This window comes from Ceratotherium simum, chromosome 5 (assembly GCF_057802395.1).
Source record: "Ceratotherium simum simum isolate JZ-2026a chromosome 5, ASM5780239v1, whole genome shotgun sequence".
Classification (NCBI taxonomy): domain Eukaryota; kingdom Metazoa; phylum Chordata; class Mammalia; order Perissodactyla; family Rhinocerotidae; genus Ceratotherium; species Ceratotherium simum.
Window position 1 is genome coordinate 80965464 of NC_141904.1, and position 22318 is coordinate 80987781.

At 42.9% G+C, this 22318-nt stretch overlaps 1 long non-coding RNA gene across 11 annotated transcripts in view; it reads right to left on the reverse strand.

Annotated features, from left to right (window-relative positions):
• Positions 1-22318, reverse strand: part of LOC147917102 (uncharacterized) — a 122659-nt gene that overhangs the window by 77810 nt on the left and 22531 nt on the right. For 9 of the 11 annotated variants that reach the window (XR_015552272.1, XR_015552267.1, XR_015552273.1 and 6 more), the window contains one exon: positions 18970-19030. The exons of the other annotated variants lie outside the window; for them this stretch is intronic. This is a non-coding gene — a long non-coding RNA (uncharacterized LOC147917102). The remainder of the gene's footprint in view (positions 1-18969; positions 19031-22318) is intronic. 11 annotated transcript variants of the gene reach the window in all.

The following is a 22318-nucleotide window of genomic DNA, read 5'->3' on the forward strand; positions in this document are numbered from 1 at the left end:
TTTTATGTCTCAACTTGGTAGGACACAGTATCCAGATATTTGATTAAATGCCTGTCTAGATGTCATGATGATGGTAATTTTTAGATGAAATTAACATTTAAATCAGCAGAATTTTGAGTAAAGCATACCCTCCGTAACACGGAGGCCTCAAGAAAAAAAAGACTGACCTCCCCTGAGGAGGGAATTCTGCCTCCAGACTCGAGTTTCAACATCTACTCTTCCCTGGGTCTCCAACATGCCCATCTACCCTGCAGAATTTGGACCCACCAGGTTCCACAGTCACATGAGCCAATTCCTTAAAACAAATCTCTCTATATACATATTTTTATACACACACACACATACACATCCTATTGGTTCTCTTTCTCCAAAGAACCCTAACATTGATCATCATCTGTTTGCTTAGGAATCCTTGGAAACATCACTGTCCCCTCCAGCCTCTGGTCACACTTACCCATAGACGGTAACATGACAAGGTCTGTCTGGGTCTAGCTGTCACTCAGGTACTCTGTGACCCTGTAGGAGGGAAGTTACACCTGGCTGTTCTCTCATGTGTCTCTGGGACCAGAAGTGTCTCTATGAGGCGTGTATGACCTTCTCCACCTGAACATGCCGTGGCAGCTGTTTCTACAGTACAATTCCCATGCCATACTAAGTACAGAGGAATTCTACAAGATTTGCTACTTTACCAGCCTCAGCCCAGGATGCTCTGGCTTGGAGTCCCCAAACTTATGTTCCCATTCCCCAGCCCCTTGACAGAACTCGGTTGGGAGGGGGCTTGCAGAGGATGTGGAAGGGAAGAGAGAGTGGCTCTTTCTCAGGAGCCGTGCTAGCAGATTACTCTGTCTCCCCTCAGGCCTCCACTTGTCTCTGCAATCTTCAACTGTCATTTGCTCATCCTATGTTCTTCTTCTTGTTTCCTTCCTAGCTGGATCTCTTCATAATTTTGTGCTGGTTCTTTTTTTTTTTTTTTTGCTGAGGAAGACTGGCCCTGAGCTAACATCCATTGTCAGTCCTCCTCTTTTTTTGCTTGAGGAAGATTAGGCCTGAGCTAACATCTCTGCCAATCTTCCTCTATTTTGTATGTGGGATGCCTCCACAGCATGGCTGATGAGTGGAGTAGGTCCACCACCCTGGATCCAAACCCATGAACCCGGGCCACCAAAGCAGAACTTTAACCACTTGGCCACAGGGCCAGCCCCCAGTGCTGGTTCCTTGTTTTATTTTTTTTTTGTTATTTTTTTTTTGTTTTTTTGTGAGGACAATCAGCCCTGAGCTAACATCCGTGCTAATCCTCCTCTTTTTGCTGAGGAAGACTGGCTCTGAGCTAACATGTATTGCCAATCCTCCTCCTTTTTTTTTCCCCCTTTTTCTCCCCAAAGCCCCAGTAGATAGTTGTATGTCATAGTTGCACATCCTTCTAGTTGCTGTATGTGGGACGTGGCCTCAGCATGGCCGGAGAAGCAGTGCGTCGGTGCGCACCAGGGATGCGATCCAGGCCGCCAGTAGCGGAGCGCGCGCACTTAACCGCTAAGCCACGGGGCCAGCCCATGGTTCCTTCTTAATTACTCATCTTTAAAGAAGATAAGTGTTTTCCTGAACCAGCCATGGAGAAGGAGTCATAGGTGTGTTTCAGGTGAGCAGGAACTCTTCTTTGACCCAAGCGTTTGTATGTAAGTTTGCTTAGCCTTACATCTCTCCAGGCGGTGGAAAAAAGAGACTATAAGACTGTCCATATTGTAAATTCTCTTTTCTTCCACTTCCTTAATGACAAACTGCTGTCTGCAAATAAGGCTGCTCTGTGTGACTCTTCGCTTAGACCCACCTCCTTCATTTCTCAGATTGAAACGGAATCCAGGGCAACTCCATCTATCAGCCCATGTTCCTCCTTCCCAATCGGACCCCCAAGGAATTCATGTCTTTCACATCAAAGTCTGCTCGCTCAGCTTCAAGAATTGTCCTCTCCAGGCTTTTCCTGAGACCTGTAGTTTCTTAAGATCCCCACATCCTCCCACATGCACCCCTGCTAAACCTCATTTCTTTGGTCTGTCTTTCCACCTACTTGATGGTTCGGGGTTTCAGCCATTTCCTCCTTCCATTGGAGATGGAGTTTGTATTTCTGTCTCTTCAGGTGACTTTCCACAGCTATGTTCAAATCAGATGTCTCTTATGGGCTCATTATCTAGTCTGAGAGCACAGGAAAACTGGCTCTGCCCAGTCATGTATTCTGTGCCTAATAATTTATGTTTGAAAACTCAGGCCCTGAGTTCTCTGGACTTAGCGATTCAAAAAGCCAGGTTCTTGCAACTGAAAAGCCTCTCCTCTCAAAAGTTCTCTGTCTGCAACGTATTTGAAAAGTCTGCTTTAAGATTCAAAAGCCAAGATTTGACTTTTGTGTTATCTGAGATGTGCCAAATCACCACATCCTGAATCAAGGATGCTTCAATTTATCTGGCAGAGCAATGGATCTAAAAAATTATTTACTGAGAATAAAGGCATACCAGCTAACATATCAAATTATTATCCTTCTACACAATTTAACAGATAACATTTCAGAACCAATACACTAGAGCAGGGGCTAATTATCTTTTATTGTGGTGCAGTGAATCATTGCAGACAAAATATAAAATTGCAGACAAAATTTAAAAATATATAAGTACCAAGTCAGTGCAAGGACAGCATCTTGGTAAAGCATCTTCAGCATCTTTCATAAAGAAATCAATCTCACTGTCTCTTGCTCTCTCTCTCTCTAAGGCTGTGTTAGGATTTCAAACAAAATCCTAAACCTTTTTCTCCATTTTTCAGTGATTTGACCACCATGTCAGATGTGTTACACAAAGACATGATACAGTTTGCTATGATTTTCTCAGAGGTGGTGTTATCTAAAATCATTGATAGTATAAATAAAATTATTTTGATAGCCATCTACTCTTAAGATATGTACTACATTTCTCCTCCCTCAGTAAGCTATTATTTTTAAGGCCTGCAAATTATACTATAGCATATATCTAGAGCCAAACTAATAATTTCTTGGTGGCAATATTAACTAGCAGCTGGCCCTGGTGGTCTAGTAGTTAAGATTCAGTGCTCACACCACCAAGGCCTGGGTTCGTTTCCCGGTCAGGGAACCACACCACCCAACCTGTGGCAGCTGCGTGTTGCTGTGATGCTGAAAGCTATGCCACTGGTATTTCTAATACCAGCAGGGTCACCCATGGTGGACAGGTGTCAGCAGAGCCAGACTAAGACAGACTAGGAAGAGGGACCTGGCCACCCATTTCCAAAGCAATTGGCCATGAAAACCCTGTGAATAGCAGCAGAGCATTGTCTGATACAGCACCAGAAAGTGAGAGGATGGCACAAAAAGACCAGGCAGGGTTCCACTCTGCTGTACACAGGGTCGCTAGGAGTTGGAATCAATTTGACGGCACTAACAACAACAATATTAACTAGCACTGATTAATATTTTTAAATGTTACTCTTTCTCTGACACAGACGTGAAGGTAACTTAGCATGTTTTTTTCACAACTACCTCATCTGAAAAATAAATTCTGAGAAGTTGTTTATTTGTATATGCAGAGACTTTCTTTTATTTCACTTTGAATGAAATATCATAACCTTTCCTGCAGAACACATTGCAACTGTTTATCTCTGGTCTGGAAGTTTTGCAATGGCCTGTGCCCAAAGCAATAAAATGCTGACATTTAGATGGAGTCAAATATCTCAAATGGGTTGTTTTATTTTTGTTTTTTGGTCTAAAGGAATCCAAGGTGATCCAGAAGGTTCAGTGGTTAGAAGAGAATGGCAAAGCAATGTCAGTGATTCTGCATCCACAAAACAAGCTTCTCAACTGAAAAGTGCCTCAGGAGGACCGTCAGACTGCAAGGGTGACAAGGAAGGAGAATACAAAGAACGGAACCAGAGGACTCAGGTTCATGAGCTTATGGAAGTTTGTTAACCAACCTAGGCCTTGATTTTCTCACTGTAAAACTGGGGACAATAATAATAGCTCCCCAACAGAACTATTTTGAGGCAAAGTCAGCATGTGTAAAACACTATGCAAACTGTGAAATATATGTCAGCTGCCATTATTAACAAAACATTGCATCTTATTTAAAACCACACACAAGATGTTACATCTCTTGGTTGTGTCTTCAGTTTTTCTGTGACTCGGGCTGGGATCCCTACAAGCAGAGTCTGAAACCCAGATGCTTGCTGGGGAGAAAAACAGAATAGGGCAGGGGGAGAAATCCAGCCGAGATGTGGTTTCAGCTACAGCCTACCCTCAGCCTGATCCCATGGGGAGCTCTGAAGTGTGAAGGACATCACGGAGTCATCTTCACTTGAGGCAAAGGGGCCTTTGGATCCCGATACCTGTCACTGGCTGTGGGGGAGATGGGAGTGATATAATGTTCCAGGCATTTCCAGCCGAGGCAGCTCTGTCTATCAAGGCAGTTCTCCAGGGAAGAGTATAGTCGTGACCTGTCAGCAGCCAACCCTCCTAACAGTAAGGGAAGGATGCCCCAGCTGGGCAAAGGAGATCTGGACATTACCCAGATCTTTCTCACTTTGACTCCCTGCGTAGAATCCGATTCTCTGCAAGTCTACTCAAAGCCTTCAGCTGCAAAACCAGCAGCAGCTTAAGTGAGAGAAACCAGAAAGGAGTTTAAGAGTCACCAGCTATGGATTGTTAAAGAATGTCATTCACAGGCAAAAGCCAGACCTGAAAATAAGATTTGCCCATGTTTATGATCCAGCTGACCTTTACTGAATTCCTACTATGTACCAAGCCCTCTGCTAGTTACTTCTACCTGGTAACTCATGTTACCGTTACGTGGGTCCTGTGAAATCAGTAGATGTTATCTTCCCTCTGCCCACCTTTTAATTTTATGGTTCAGGAAAACTGAGGCTCGCTTGAAGAGTATTCATTTGGGAGACAGAATTGAAAATGTTAATACCACAAATTACTAAGATTTTGAGGAGCTCATTGAGACCCCCTAGTTCACACTTAGGGAATGTTGAAACTTATCACTGGTACTTCAATTCAATAAACAAACAATTTGTACCCTCTATATGTGCCAAGTTGCACATAGGTGCAGTGCAGAACAGAGCAGTCAGACCTGGTCCCCGCTCTCTAGGAGCTTCCAGAAGGGTAAGGGTTTTTGGTGGCACAAATGCTTCCTATTTAATGGTGGTATCCCCAAAGATAGCCAAGGAATTAATCCAGGATGCCTTTACTGAACACTCCCTATGTGCCAGGCCTTGAACCTGGAGTGGAGACAGGTACATAAAGGAATAAACCACAGTTCCTGCTGCAGAAGAGTGTATAGTCTAATGATCTAACTTGTTCTTAATATTCAACTTTCTAACTCAAGTCCTTATCTTAAAATCTAATCTTATCTCCACTTCAAGTTGTGTTTAATTTCTTCCAGAATGGACACGATGGCAGTGGTCTCAGGGGCTATATCTTTCCACCGACTCATTCACATGCAATGTGTCAAGTCCTTGCTAGAGAATAAATACCGACATTTGTCCTACTGGGACCATATCAGGGAAAATAAGAACTAAATTAGATATGTTCACTTTGGTAAAACAGAAAAAGCACATTCCTAGAGAATGGAGTTAAACACCAGCCATAAACCGGAATAATCTTCAGATTATTCCGACTATAAGAGTCGCCATTTCAAATAGCTATGTTTAACTTATTGGAATAAGAAATTTGATCACACTAAGCATTTCAAGTATTCCAAAATGCAAACATTAATTTAATTTTAGTTATTCCCCCTCTTCCATCAGATTCCATATTGATTCCACCCTGGAAACCAGAGGTCATTTCTTTTTCTGAAATGAGTGGCGATTTATCTGTTTATGACTAATGGCACTGGTCAATTTCCGCCTCACATTAGAGACAGTTTTATACATATCCTGAGTCTTATATCCCCTAACAAATCCCTTTCTAGATTTTCAGCCCCTTGAAGTCAAAATATCTGTTCTGCTTGGTCTTTGCCTCCTTTGTGGCACATAGAAGGCGTTCAATCAATGATGATTGAATGGCTGGCTGGATTGATGAAAGGATGAATGAGCACAGGAATGAAAAACATTGCATTCTCTGCTAATATTCTCTTGGAGCCAATAAAGACTACAGGGCATGATCTGATTCATCCAGAACAGAGAATGAAGGAAGAGAAACTTAGGGATAGAGCAGTTGCCAGTAGGAGGAACCACATAGGACACAGACCTCAGACATAGCACGTGCTCAGGGAATTCTCTCTAAATTGTGTCTGAATTGCATAAGTGCAGACTGGGTTAGGGATTTCCTGAACACTTATATCAAGAGCCACAGATTGGCGAAGAAAAGCAGGAAACTCAAGCAGCAGCAGGGTCCACCATCCCTTTGGCTATAATAGGGAGTATTGTCCACTGCATCCCTGTCCCACTCCTGTTCCCTGACATCTAAAACTCTTTCAAGAAATGACATTTAGAGATGAATATTGCTATGTAATTCTCCTGGGTGATTGTACTGGATGTTCGTTCTTTGGCTTCTCATCATCTATTACCCCATCTGTAAGAGACAGCCTCAACTTTCATTTGGGGATCCACTTCTTGAACTTGAGCCCATAGAATCTGGACTTGGGGTGTGACATATGATGTAGGTCTAAGACAACTGGTGTGTCACATCCCCTGGGCCATAGTGATTGGTTCAAGGGTGGGCATGTGACCTAGAGTAGTCCAATAAGAATGAAGTTTAGAACTTCTGCTGGACATTCTAGACAAAATGTTCACTCTTCCACTGGATCTGAACCCCAGAAGGATATAGAACTAGGTGCTGCTAGCAGCCACTTTTGACTATGAGGAAAAAGCCTTTCTGAAAATAGAGCCACCACACAGAGGAAATGGAGGCAACCGGATGCAGGAGCCCCTGCATCGTTTAGCACCTAAACAGATCTTCCTGTGGACTTGCCTTCCACATGATCCAATAAATTCCTTTTGAGCTTGAAGTCCGTTTGGGTTCAGGTTTCTGTCACTTACAACCAAGAGACCTGAGAGAGGATACCAAATGCCTTGAAAGAAGGGTTACCAAATACCTAAAATTCACACTAAACAGTAACAGTTCATTGTTATTAGACCCAGTTGGTGCCCCCCCATAGAGCCCCCTCTATCCACCCAGGCTGAGGTGAAAACTGCAACTTCAGTGGACAAAAACCATACATGCTAATGACCTCCTGTCTCAATTGCCTGGATTTCTGCCTGAGGACTTTCTCTGGCCATAGGTGCCTGGTCATCCCACACATACGGCAAAATGGGAAGTTAACGTCCCCAACAGCAAACTTTGACCAACGAAGGAAAAGGGTTGGCTGGCCCTCTGTGGGACCCTTCTGAGTTGGGTTTTACAAAGCGTATCTAGGGGAATTGAGCTCTGATTGTCCACAGCAGTAACTCACTCATCAAAGCCCCCTTTATTGATTCTCCTCCCTTCCTGTCCCGCCTCCTGTGCTGCCTGGGCTCATCTCCCTAACAACTTGTACTCAAAACTTTTGTCAGTGTGGGTTTAGGGGGAAATTCAAACTTAGAAAATGATTGATAGAAAATTGTTTCGAGAGAGCAGCAGGAGGAGGGGGAGAGGGAATACCAAGTGCTCCCATGAAAGAACACAAGGCACAGAGAGAAGAGACACTAGAGCCATTCTCTGTGAGGAGCAGCCCACAGCACAATCGTTAGGGCAGAGAGTGGGTCTTTGTCGCCAAAGCCTTCCCTTCTGCATCATAGCGAAAACAACGCGAGATTTGGAACCCTGAGATCTCACAGCTCTACCACTTCCTATTACTTTCCAGCAAGCGACCTAACACATTGAAATCCCATATTCCTCATCAGGGGATAATGATACCTACTGCAAAGAATGGTTTTAGGGCAAAGAACAAAAGACGAGAAAATGATTTGGAAACTATAAAGCACTAGGCAAAAGCAATTATTTCTGATTCTTGAGTACAGAAGAGGCAACGTTCCCAGACTAAAACCACATCTGAACATAGAGGATCATTGAAAATGCAGAGTGAAAACCTTCTACCCCAGCAGATTACCCAGACTCAAAAAAGATTAAGTACATGACACAAACGTGTTGTGTTAATGCTAGACGGGACCACTAACGCCAGTTACCAGTTTATGCTGATTCTCTAGGTAAGAAGTAGAATATTAATACAAATCCATCCTCTGCAAATACTGTAAAAATAAGATTAGTTTAAAAGAAGATGGTAGACAGTATTCTTTGAAGGTTCCCGCTGGATATTTTAGAAAAGGAAGGCAGCAGTAAAAGTGTTTTATGGCCTGAGAAACTTAACTAGTTTAGAATCAGAAGTTTACTGCTTCACCAATATTTGTGGGATTACGAATTTATCTAAAAATTTGTCTTTGTCCTATACGCCCAAGGTTATCAGTGGGCCAGCTGCTGGTTATTAATCTTCATTTCCTAAAACAAAACTAGCCCTATGTTTCTTGCAGACTGTACATCATACACACAAACCATATCCTAGAAGCCAAATTAAGATTGAGTCAATAGCACATTAGATCCAAGGGTCATGGGCAAAAGCCGTGGGGAATTACACGTCTAGAGCTGCAGTGATGGAACCGCATTTAGATGTAGGAAGGTTTTGGAAACACTCTATTTTTCATTTAGAAAATAACTTATGGCTTTACAACTTGGTTTTTTCCTTTTATTCCACCCTATTTTTTGTACAAATGTTTCCTCTCTTAAAAATTGGCCTTCAAAGACAGGGTAAAAAGAAGGGCTGAGCCAACATCTATCTATTGACAGGTGAGGAAAAAAGTTCTTATGAAGAGGAATACTGGTAGTATAAATAGTGATTGTGAGTCTAGCACATTTGAAGAGGAGCTAAGTGTTGTAGTTACCATTTTATCTCCATTTCGTGAATGTAGAAACTGAGACTCAGAGAACTTTAATGATGTGCCCAAGGTCATACAGACCATTTGTGGTACATCTCAGAGCTGAATGCAGTTTATTCCAGAGCTCTGCTCTTAACAACTATGCTATCTATATCACCTACAAGAAACAAGCTAATTGACTTTAATAACCCTTGCTGACCAAGAAGAGTGACAGAATGCACTAGAAAATTGCTCAAACTTTCACTACTTTGCCATAGTAGATGGTATTTTACATAAATTTTCAAACTGAATCTGAAACTGACACATGGCAGCCCGTCATCTATCACTAGGTGGTAGGTCTTGTGTTGCTTGGCAGTGATGGTCTACAGATGCCCAGAGTGAGAAGCAGCTTGGATCCCTTGGAATGAGGCTGGACAAGGTTGGAGCAAAGGAAGCTTCAGATATAAGTCCAACTTCCATCTTTTGTTGTGCCAGGTAAGAAGTTATTCTGTACATATGTGCTAGGGGATGAGAGGTACAAAAAGGCAGAAAGGTCTAAGATTGGCACATGGTAACGAGTTCTGAGCTTACCTCCAGATCCCTCTCTACTCACTGATTCACCAACTTCTGGCCAGTATTTTATTCTAGTGACATTTTATCATCTTTTTAACCCTTTGAACATAGCTATTGTCTTATTTGGTTACATGAAGAGTCTTCTCCTTTGAGACTCAATGTCTCAAATAGTGTTTCATTCATCAAGAAATATATCAAGGCAGACAACAAGAGAGACATGGCCTCTCTCCTCATGTAGCTAGCACTTTAGTTCTGGTTCGGTACCCCTCTTACATACTTACCTCTGGATTGACATGTGCTTCTTTAAGATTGTTCAGTGACACAGAATTTTCTCAACAAGAAAATTCACAATGAAAATATTTTCAAAAAAATTTAAACCCAGTTTGGAACGCCACTCACTAGAGTTGACAGGAGATCCAGTGTGGATCATCAGAGTGGCTCCCTCCCTCTCTTACGTGGTGCGGGAATCCCAAAGAGGCTAATTTGGTTCATGGTCTTGACGGTCTTCACAAAGTGTTTACTGATCAAAGCCATTTGGTTCTTTCAAAGTTTTAGGTCTCGAATTCCCCCAGCATTCAGACATTTTATGTTCAGATTCGCTACAGGACTTCTGATGCTGCAGAGTTTATGATCCGTCCCCACCTTAGAGGACTTGCACTGTATTGGGTGCTGCATGCGAGTGGGACACCAGGCTACATCCATCTCAGGACTGGCCACCTTTACTTTCCTGCCCTAGTGTTAGAAACTCTAAATCTCTCCTTAAAAGGAGGCTGATCTTCTTTTAGCCCTCCCTTTCTCAGGCAAAGGAATATTTAATGTAACTTTCTCCTGGGAAGCCCCTGGGAAGAAGCAAGGAAACATAGCTCTCATTCTTTCATGATAAGAGTACGAAAAAATGAAGCATAGTTAATTTTTCAATTCTATTCCCTCGCCACATCTATCTGTACTAAGCTTCATAGACTTTTCTTGCCTTGCAGTGGGGATGTAGCTAGGGTGAGTAAACATTCTCTACTCAAGCCTTCTTACTTCTGATGCCCACTCCCCAGAGGAAACCACTTGCAACTTCCAAGATTTACATCCATGTTAATATATAACACAATTATCTATTTGTTGATTTTATAGTTTTTTCTATTATTTGTTGATTTAGAATTTTGAAAAATGAGGATTTAACTCTTTTACATGACCGCCACAAAACACACACACATTTTCTCTCCCTCTATCCTTCTGGAATAGTTACAATGCACTTCTTGGATCTTAAACCAATATTCACTGGTATGGCTATGTAAATACTGTTGGCAGTTAACCCCTATAATACTCTGTGATTTCATTGCCTTCCCTACACAACTTTTTGCTTTCCCTGGAATTAATCATTGCCTCACTTTTTTTGTTTTTGTTGTCCATCTAGCTTTTGAACTTCCTATTAATGTCATTGCTTGATCTTCCAGCATAACCATAAATCTCCTCTGAATATACTTTAATCATATCAGGTAGCCTGACAGTTTTAATTTTTTCTTGGAAAAATTCTGGAGCCTTCCTTCTGTCCTCCTTACACTTGGACTGGTTGCTCTCTAGGCCTATATATACCTGTCATTCTAACACTTCACCTTATCATTATCTTGGGAAGTCCCTTCTTCCTTCTGCCTGCTGAAACATGGAGATAAGGATAGATAGGGAGCAGCTCTCCCACAACAATGAAGCAACAAGCATGAGCACAAAGGCCAACATGCCAAGGAGGGCAAAATGAAGAGAGCTTTGGTCTCCAATAATGTTTTAACCTACCCTACCATCTCTAGTCTGTCTTCCCCAGCTGTCTTCTTGTTTGAGGTAAATAATCCTTTTTTTTTTTTTTTGACCCACTGTAGTTTTCCATTACTTGTAGCAAAATGCATTCCAAACTAAAACAGACACAGTGAGATTACGTGACTTGTCCTAGTTCACACAACGAGCAAGTCAATGGCAAAAAACGAATTTGATCTACCTGGGTCACACAAAATACTATGACTACTACTACTACTAACTATTTACCATGTAGTGAGCAACATGCTGAAAAATTTACATAGTCCTACCCTGTGAGGTAGGAATTATCTCCATTTTACAGACAGAGATTGAATATCTTGCCCAAATTCCTATAATTGGGGCATTGTAGAGTTAGAATTTGAACTCCAGTGTGTCATTCAACTCCCTGTATGTAAATGCCATAATATATTGTCTCACCATGCAGTTTGGTGTTGTTGCTTTGCATCTAAAGACTCATCATAGATTTATAATAATTTTAGATTTTTGTCCTTGGCATTTGTGGCATACAATCTCTAAGATGGCCCTCAATAAGTCCTGGATCCTGGTATTCATGCATTTGGGGTACCCCCTCCCTTTGTGTGCAGATGGAACTAACTACTTGCTTCTAACAAAGAGAATATGGCAAAAATGATAGGATGTCACTTCCAAGATCAGAGAACAAAAGACTAAGTCTTCCATCTTGCTTATACTCCCTGTCTGGCCATCTTTCTTGTTCTCCCTGATGATGCAAGCTACCATGTCACAAGCTATCCCATGGAGAGGCCCACAATGGGAGAACAATGGGAGTCCTCTGGCCAACAGCAGTTTGGAAGCAAGACCTTCAGTCCAGCAGTCTGTGAGAAATGGAATCCTGACAACAAGCACTTGAGCGACCTTTGAAGCAGATCCACTCCCAGTTGAACCTTAAGATGAGACAGTAGTCTAAGCCAAGACTTTGATTAAAGTCTTGTTAGGAACCCAGAGGACTCAGTTAAGTCATGCCCAGATTTCTGACCCACAGAAGCCGTGCAGTAATAAATGTGGGTTGGTTTAAGTCACTAATTTGGGGGTAATTTGTTAAACACCAGTGGATAACTAGTACAGCAGTGTACCTACAAGTGCACATCTGTGGAAGGTAGGAAACCCACAAGAAAACAACCAACACAGCTGTGGTGGTTAGGGTTTTGAAAAAGGGCTTTCCACCAAGATTAGCCCTAAGAAGACAGAATAAAATTTTTGCAATAATTCATTTTTTAAACATGAAATTTATATACATCCTTGTTAAATGATGCATTTGGCTGAAGTTCTTGCCACCAACAAGGTTTTCCATCATTCTAGGAAATTTTTTTTAAGTTGTTAGAGACAGAAGTAGAATTTTGCATTCACTGATGACTTAGGACTTTCCTACATATTCAATCATAAAGCTTTTTATCCATAACAAAGTAATTAGCATAAAGCAGTGATATTCTCAATGAAGTTGTATTTCCAGAATGTGTATGATTTATTTCCTGTTGATATAATGCATCTTTGTCTCTTTCTAACTTCTCTCTTTTTTTTTGGTGAGGAAGATTGGCCATGAGCTAACATCTGTTGCCAATCTTCCTCTTTTTGCTTGAGGAAGATTGTCCCTGAGCCAACATCTGTGCCAATCTACCTCTATTTTGTACATGGGTCCCTGCCAGAGCATGGCTTAATGAGCAGTGTATAGGTCCATGCCCAGGATCCAAACCCATGAACCCCAGGCTGCTGAAGCAGAGCGTGCGAACTTAACCACTATGCCACTGGGCCAGACCCTCTGATATATTTTCTTGGAATGTTTGGAAAGACATCACTTCATAACCAAGGAATTAAAGAGAGGCCAATAACAGGCTTTACTAAATGCTCTCAACCTCCTCCAAAGATTTTAGCCTGCACAGAAGATGAGTCATTGTTGGTTCCTAAACAATAGCTTACTTAACATCACTGGGTTTTATTCCACCTTAGTGAATCGAGAGAAACGCACTAAGCGATAACCACTTACCATCCTCCACAAATCCTAATGACTGTGTCTTGGCATTTTATTACTTTGTTTTCCCATACTTGTTTCCATCTTCTGAGAGGGCTTTCTAACTTATATTCAAGGTCTTGCTAGAAAAGCGAGTGGTGAGAGACTCACTTTGAATGGTGTGAGAGCTGAATTGTGAGTGACAGCAGTTTATATGCAAAAGGCAAGGACCTGGAATTGTTGAATACTTTGCTTTTCTTATATCAAGACAGAGAAGGTGGGAGGATCTAAGACTGAGAATTCACTAGCACAACTCTAAGGCAGCAAACAAGACCCAGTGTCCCATCTTAGTGTGTCTCCACATTCAATTCTAGAAAAGACTGGCGCTAGGTGTTGAAATGTTGCAGCTCCTTTGTGGTCTGCTTGCTAAGTAAGTAGACCCACGCTTACTATTTGACCTTGTTACTAGGTTTGAAGGGTTTATTTTTCCATGTATGAGTTTGCAGAAAGTGAATATTATAATCTCATCAGAACATTTCTACAGAAACTCTACATGTATCACCCGAGATGGGGCTGTGCTATGAGGCATCAGCTATCTGTGATGCTGATGGGCCAGGATCTGACCCCCCTCCCCACCAGGGAGACCACGAGAGGGAATTCTGAGGTCAGTGCTTTGATGAGATGACGTGCAGAACTATAGCTCTAAGCCCTATGATCTAGCTGCTCGTTTGTTTGAGTCACATTTATAGCTTTCTGCACAACTGCAAGGCTGTCACTCAAAATGATGCACGGCCATTAATTCATCAGTCAGTCCAAGCAGGGGGCTCAGCTGGGACAAGGCTGTGATGTCAGGGAAGGTGAAAACGCACGGAGCAGAAAAGATGCAGGGACTTGAAGACAAGCCAAATCGAAAGGGTAGCCGACTATCAAAGTGTCAAGCTGCTATGGTGCGTTGACTGTGGTGCCCAACGCTTTTGATGTATTATCTCATCTAATCCTCTCAGTGACCCTGTGAGACAATGGCTGTTTGCCATTTCTTTCTACAGTTTCTATTCATAGTTGAGGAAGCTCAGGGTCAGAGAGGCGAAGTGACTTGGTCAGGCCAGAGTTCGTAAGTAGAAGAGCTTGGATTTGAACCTGGATATGCCAGCTCCTAAAGCCATACTGGGCTGCCTCCTGAAACTATTGCCTCAGAGGGTTGGAGGGAGACTCTGGGGCAGCAGGATGCCATCCAGGAAAGGAGAGGAAGGGAGGAAAGTGGAGCCCAGTGAGGATGCCTGAGTCAACGACATGGTAACAGTGGCTACATCAGGACCATCAGCGTCCATGGCCCAGATGGATGTCTCAAGCTCCACTCAGCCAACAGGGATTCTGGGGAGAGCCATTGTGTCCCCAAGAAAGAACAGACAAGGCTGTTAGTTCATTCATTCTGTCATTCATTCACTCAACAAATATTTATTAAGCACCTACTGAGTACCAGGCAGTGTACTAGACATATAGTGATGAATAAGAGGAGCAGTGAAGTTTCCTTCTCTATAGCGCACGGTCTAATACAAGAGATAGGTCGGGAAGTATGTAGACAGATTTTTTTAAATGGATGATTTCAAATAGTGGTGAGAGCTATAAAGAGAAGAGAACAGGTAATAATATGGATTAATATAACTATCTGGAGGTACCATGTAACATGGGGGTAAGGGAAGGTTCCACAGAGCTGAAAGATAAAAGAAGCAAGTGCAAAGGCCCTGAGGTGGGGACAGGCTTGGGATGTTTGAGGAACAAAAGAGGATCCATCTGGTTGGAGCACAGTGAGCAAGAGGGAGGCAGAAAGAGACAAGAGACAATACAAGACCTTGTCATTTTGTAATAAGTGTGATGAGAACCATCGGAGGGTTTGAACTGGGGACTGACAGGATTTCAGCAGGGCCTGGAGGCCAGGAGGAACTGAGAGCAGCAGCCAGAGCCTGCGGCCAGTGCTGTGAGGTAGGACGCTGGCTTGAGAGCGTGAGGTCAGAGGTGGGCAGGCACAGCACAGGGGTGAGAGAAGGCAGAGTGGCCAGATGGGAGCAACATGGGGGTCCCGGGGTCAGGCCTTGGAATCTGCAACCTAATGCAGTGGCTTCATGTTCATTGACTCGACATGCGTATTGACCCTGAATCTTGGGTGCGGGGATTCTGTGCGCTCAGAGAGCTGAAGGTCTGTCGGGAGAGAGAAATTAGACAATTATACTCAGCGATAAGTGCTCTGGGATAGAGTGGCTGGTGCCTGAGCTGCTTTAGGTCAGGGAAGGCTCCATGGAAGAGGTGACTCCTAGAACAACCAGCTCATACTGGCTCAGGGGAGAGCACTCTAGGCAGAGAGAACAGTGTGGACAAGGCCCAGAAACAGGAAAGACGATGCCATGTTTGGGGACAAGGAAGGCAGCCAGAGAGCCTGGAGCTCAGACAGAGAAGGGAGACAGGTGATAGATGAAGCCAAGAGACTGGGAGGGCAGCTCATGTTGCCAGGGTCAGAGCTTGGAATTTATCCTAAAGCATGTAAGGGTTTTCTTTAGAGGAAATACACAAGTCACTTTTTTTTCTTTTTTAAAGGTAATAATAGTTAAAAGTTAACTGAGTACTTGCTATTGAGCGGAGACTATGTCTGTGCTGTTATTACTATATGCCAGTACCTACTGTAAGCACTTTACTTACATTAAAGCTTTCACTCCTCAAAACAACTCTTCGAGGGGCCGGCCCGGTGGTGCAAGCAGTTAAGTGTGCACCCTCCGCTGCGGCAGCCCAGGGTTTGCCGGTTCGGATCCCGGGCGCACACCGACGTGCTGCTTGGCAAGCCATGCTGTGGCGGCATCGCATATAAAGTAGAGGAAGATGGGCACGGATATTAGCCCAAGGCCAGCCTTCCTCAACAAATAAAGAGGAGGATTGGCAGATGTTAGCACAGGGCTGATCTCCTCAAAAAAAAAAAAGAAAAAACTCTTTGAGATAGATATTCTTTTCTTCATTTTATAAATGAGAAAATTGAAGAACAGAGAGGTCCAGTAATTTGCCAAAGGTCACACAGCTCATAAATAACTTGGCCAGGATTTGAACATGGGCCTTTGCCTCTAGATTCCCTGCTCTGATACTTCATGCAAGGCTGATGCTCTTTGATATTTAAAGACATCCAAAGGCAGGAGGTCACAGGGAGACATGAAGACCAAGAACAGGGGTGGACTCAGCATCTGGGTTCACCCTGAACATAGAACAAGCAGTTATCCCTCACTTCATTTCCTTTTCTATGTATTCATTCAAAAGTATTTACTGAGCATCTACTATGTACCAGACACCATGCAGATGCTAAAGGTCCCCAGAGAGCAAACACAGACAAAGATCTTCCTTTGTGGGCTTCCTGTCTGTTAGGGGGGAAACGGATGTTAAACAGGCACAGAAATAATATGAAATTGAAAAAGTAATAAGTGTGTAGGGGACAGGTACATGCTACTTCAAGAGCAGAGAATAGTCAAAGCCACCTTGGAAGAGCAAAACTGCAGGAGGGATTATCCACTGGGAAGCCCTTTTGTTTAGAAGGTGGTTTTTTTGTGGGGGGGAGGAAGATCAGCCCTGAGCTAATATCTGATGCCAATCCTCCTCTTTTTGCTGAGGAAGACTGGACCTGGGCTAACATCCATGTCCACCTTCCTCTACTTTATATGGGACGCCACCACAGCATGGCTTGACAAGTGGTGCATCGGTCCGTGCCCGGGATCCAAACCTGTGAACCCTGGGCCCCCGAAGCAGAGCATGCGCACTTAACTGCTATGCCACTGGGCCGGCCTAGAAGGTGCTTCTGGCTCTGGATTTCTGAGTGGTGCTAGGAGGGAGGAGTGGGGAAGGGTGGGATGGTTAGCATGGGGACATGCCAGGCTCCTCAAGGTGACTCCAGCCTCTAGAGTTACAGGTGAGAAACAAATTACATCTTGAATCACCCTTCTTGGTTTTCCAGGTCAGCTCAGTCCCGCAGACAGGAAGGCCAGACTCAGGATATATGCTTGGACCGGGAATGAATCTGGCATTTGGCTGCAGTGTCCTGTGGACTGTCTCTGGTAAATCTGGTTCTTCCCCAGGGGGGTGGAGTAGGAGCCTCAGCGGGAGAAGGTCCCCTCTCACAGGGCCGTCACCCCTCATTGAGATGTTGGCATTTTAGTGTGAACCAGAAATAGTAAGGCAGAGAAGGAGCTCTAGGAAGCAGGGTGGTGGGTGGAAAAAGCGAGCAGAGCTCTGGAGTCTGACCAGCCTGGACCCTGTCTTAGTTTGGGTTCTCCCAGGAGCAGAACCTGAGCGGGGGCTCCCAGTGCAGGTAATGTACCTGGAAGGTGATTGCAGGAAATACAGGTAGGGGCGTGGGGATTCGAGAAAGGGAAGGCCAACAATAACGGGTATGTTTTCAAGTCAGTTACCATTGAGGGGAACTAAATCTTGTGAGTTTAATGCTGCTGGAGAATCCAGTGTGGAACATGCACCTCAGGGGCTGTTAAGTCCCCAGACTCTCCTCCCTGCCCTGTTGACAGGCAGAGAAAACTCAGGTGGGCAGAGAGCTATAGGTACGGGTAGATATAAATTAGGCCATATGGATGGAGAAGGTAAACGCCAATGGGATGTGGACAGGTTATTAATAGCAGCCTCTACATTACTTAACTTCTTGGGGCCTCAGTTTCCACATCCATAAAAGGAAGATGATAATACCTCAATCTCGCAGGACAAAAGGCTGCTTTGTGAGAAAAGCTGCTATTTCCCCAACATTTACGGTTCATCAAAGGTACATAAAGGGTCCCCATACGTGTCTGCTGAATGAATACATGTAGTTGGATGCTGGAGCCAGCTTGCCCTGGCTTGCGAGAACAGATAGTTAAATATTCAGGGATTTTGCGCGCCAGTTGCTAAACTGTCGGTAGCTTAAAACCAGCCATGGTGGGTGTCTTTCCACACCACAAAATCAGCAAACACTGCATATCAGGTTTTTGGTTTTTCTTCTTTTGCCTCTGAGAGCCAGTTTACCAGCATACCACTGAATGCATGTGAACGTATTTGGCTTAGTATCAAACGTATAGGAGGGGCTCTGAAATGTGTATTTTCTTTCTTCCATTGAAATTGAAGTTGGTGTTGAAAACGCTACACTTTTCGTTGTGTTTTGTTTTTCATTTCTGGTTGCCAGCAAGTGCTCCTCAAAGTGGGCCACAACTCTATCTGTAAATTTTTATTCATGGAAAGAAATATGGGCCAGCCTTGGTGGCATAGTGGTTAAGTTTGGTGCACTCCACTTTGGTGGCCCAGGTTCGGATCCCGGGTGTGGACCTACACCACTCTGTTAGCAGCCATGCTGTGCTGGGGGCCCACATACTAAAAAATAGAGGCAGATTGGCATGGATGTTAACTCAGGGTGAATCTTTCTCAGCAAAAAAAAAAAAAAAAAAAAAAAATGGAAAATATATAAAAGAGGGGGAGACAAAGTAGATATAATAAAATGTTAAATCTGGGTGACAGATACAGGGGAGTTTATTATTCCCTGCAATTTTCTGAACGTTTAAAATATTTCACAACAAAACAAAAGGAAGCAGAAAAACTGAAGATGCTTCTTTGCTCCAGTTCTGATGCCATGGCCCCCGCGAGTGGACAGACGGAGGGTTTCAGCATCAGCACACACTGAGAGACACCTGAACTAGCACAAGCACCATCCATCTAACGTGGGACAAACGCAGGGGTGTAATTAAGTTTTCATCTACCTGCAAAGTTGAGCACAGAGAATCAACAGCTCCTCAGATTCAGAGGGGGCCTTCATATAATCTATAATCAGAGGTAAAGGGGTAGAAATGATAATTAACACATATCTCCTATACTTTGTAAATGTCACCAAAAACATATCTGAAAAATTCAAAATTATTCATTGCTTCCCTCATAGATTACTGTTATCGTTGCATGGTAATTAATCATTAGGAATTGGTTAAACTAATGAAATCTTGCCATCCTTTGCTTGGTTCCTCTTGATTCTAGAATTATCAGTAAACATAATATATGCAGGGAATTGCAGAAAGCATTTCTTTTCCTCTCATGGACCATGTCCCATAGAACTTTTCAAAGTAACAAATTCTTAACACCAAAAGCTTGCCAAAAGCTAAGTTTTTTTGGATTCACTTTCCTATTTCTCCACTAAAGAGTCAAGAAGAAGACCTTGGGTACTGTTAAATTCAACCCTCATCAAATGCACACATTCCTCTTTCGACTCTCTGACAGTAGGACCCGTCAAACTCTGCTTGAATCCTTCTAACTGGATGCACTGATCTGTGATCAGCTGCCTGGACGGATCACTTACTTCTCCCACCCAGGCGTTAATGTGTCCCCTGAGTCTGATGTCCTCAAACATTTCTCAAGTAAGACATTTTCTTGGCCCTTCACTCTTCTGACCTCTCTCTCCAAAACGTTCTCCAAGTCATCATGCCCTAATTAGAACCCAGAGTCCATCCTGAATAGAGCAGATATAACGTGATCCCTCAGGGGACACTAGGACTATCGCCTCTATTGTTTTCATGCTATCTTCAGTCAGCCTTTATTAATTATGTGTGGACAATGTAGGTTTCCAAATATGTTTAAAAATTGACTAACGAATCAATATTTCTACTTTACTTGGTAAGTTGATTTTTTTTTTCTCGAGCTTAAAGACAGAGTTTTATACTCATCAATGTATTGGACCTCTGTGGTCTTTGCCTCCCCAGTGTCCATTCACCCTTTCTTCTGGTAAAGCATTCCAACTGTGTTTTGGAGAACTGCTCCTTCCCCCAATTGACTATAGTCTTGATGGGACTTACTGAAGGCGGCCCCCTTGGAGGTGGGCCTCAGGAGCTCCCTCCTGGGAACGTGAGCCTTGAGCACAGAGACACAGGCTGAGAGGAGCTGATGCATCCCAGCAGACGAGCCAGGGTCAGATTTCCATTTGTGCCTTCAACCTAGGTCCCCAGAGCCACTGTCTCCAAACCTAGTCCTTAGCCCTCGTTTCTTCCCTTCCAATAAATCTCTTCAGTCAGTCTTAGTGTCTGTTTCTTAAAAAGTAAAGAACCCAAGATAGTACAATTGTCAAATAAGCTACAGATTACACTGTTAAAAAGAGACCAACAGTGGCAAAAAGCCATGGCACCCTTTATTTCTTTACTCATTGAATTATTCATTTGTTTACCCACTCATCCAAACACCATTCAACAAGTTCCTACCATGTGCCAGAAACTAGAGACACTTTCCCAGCCAGAACCATTTCTTGGGAAGAGCTATTCAGATCGCTTCACATACACTGAATAGTAGCAGCATCTAATGTGTATTTACCATTTTATCCAGAGGCTTATTGACAGAAACTTTGTCAAAAGCGTCCCTTGAAATCAGATCTCCTTTTAAAGCAAAGAACTCCCCCCCAGAAAAAAGAAAGAAAAAAACCCTCCTAATATTCTGCTTTAACTTTAGCTATTATATATATTTTATATATATATAATATATATATATTATATATAATATATGTAATAAATTTAAACCCAACACATGTTCTCTTTTATAAATGGTGTTTAAAATAAATACTACAACAGACATGGTTAGTCTGCCAATTTCTACTTAGGTATTTCTACTTGAAAAGCACCTTCATATTAAGTATTTATCAGAGAGCAATATGTACTTATCATACCTCACTTAGCATCATGACTAACATTTATCCAGTCGGTCTAGGCTTGTTCTGCACTTTGGGAGCCTTTTCTGATTGCATTCTACCATACTTTACTTATACTTATGTTTCTACCACCTGGGATTAAATTCCTTCTAGCTTCCTGTTTTTTCTGATGGATGTAAATTGGTTTCTTTTTTACTATGACTGCTTTAACACAGTCCCCTATGTTCTATACATAATAATTTTGTTTAAATTAAAATGTCTTAGATCGATTGGGGTGGGCAAGGAGGTGGGTATTTCAGAACTTGCAATGAGCAGACCTGATTCCTGGCTCTGCCTGTGTCTTAATTTGCTTAATTAATGTCTGTTTCTTAAAAAATAAAGAACCCAAGATAACTGACCTTGGATGAGTAACTTAACCTCTCTGGGTCAAGTTTCTTCATTCATAACGTGCACTAGATCCCAAACTGGTCCATGTTTCTTTGAAGTTCATATTTCTGTATTTTACCTCTAATCTACTGAACCAAAAATCCTGGAGTTGGGGAATCAGGAAACTATATTTTCCAAAACCTCTCCTAGTGGTTCTGAACAAATTGCACATTAAGGAAAAATAGAAACATAACTGTAATGGCTAACGTGTATGGAGCAGTTGCTGAGCACTTTACACCATGATCCTATGAGCCAGGCATTGTGGTTATCTTGCTTTCATAGCTAAGGAAATTGAGGCCCAGAAATGTTGAGAAGGGCATTCACACAGTAAGCGGGGAGCTGGGGTCCCAACCCAGCCAGTCCCTCTCTGGAGCCCCTGCTCCTCATCACTGCACTAGGCTATTCCTGGGACTCACTGAGTTTGATAATGTAAATGATCTTTCCCAACTTCAATTTTGCCCAGTGACTTTTTACAGCTTTTGAATTGATTTCTAATAGCTCTATTTTTTTGGTGATGTCTTAAACAACTTCTAGGCACAAAGGGAGAATTCTTTTACCATTAAGAAAGTGGTTCTTTGCAAATGTTGTTCCTCTTCCTGGAATATCTCTTTCCCTCCGTTCTTAGCCAGCATTGCTCTTGTCCTTCAAGACCCCACACAGATTCCATTCCATCCAGGAAATGTTAATGAAACTCTATCACTATTAATTAGTATGCATGAGTGCTTCATGGGGGGTATATTACATTACCAATCAATGACAATGTATATGTCCCTGGCCTTTCAGAGCCTGAGCTAAAATCATAGACCCTGACTAGCCTCTCCTTTGGCTTTTTGCTAAGGAAATACAGACAACGGAGCTGAGGCATAGAAAGAGTTTTCTAGGGGGTGAGGCCAATCCTCACAGCTGTGTGTTTTGGCCCTCATTTCAGAGTCTGGTCCTCATCTTCCTCAAGCTCTTCCTAGATGGTTTCCTCACCATCTAGATTTTGGGTCTGTGTTCTCGGG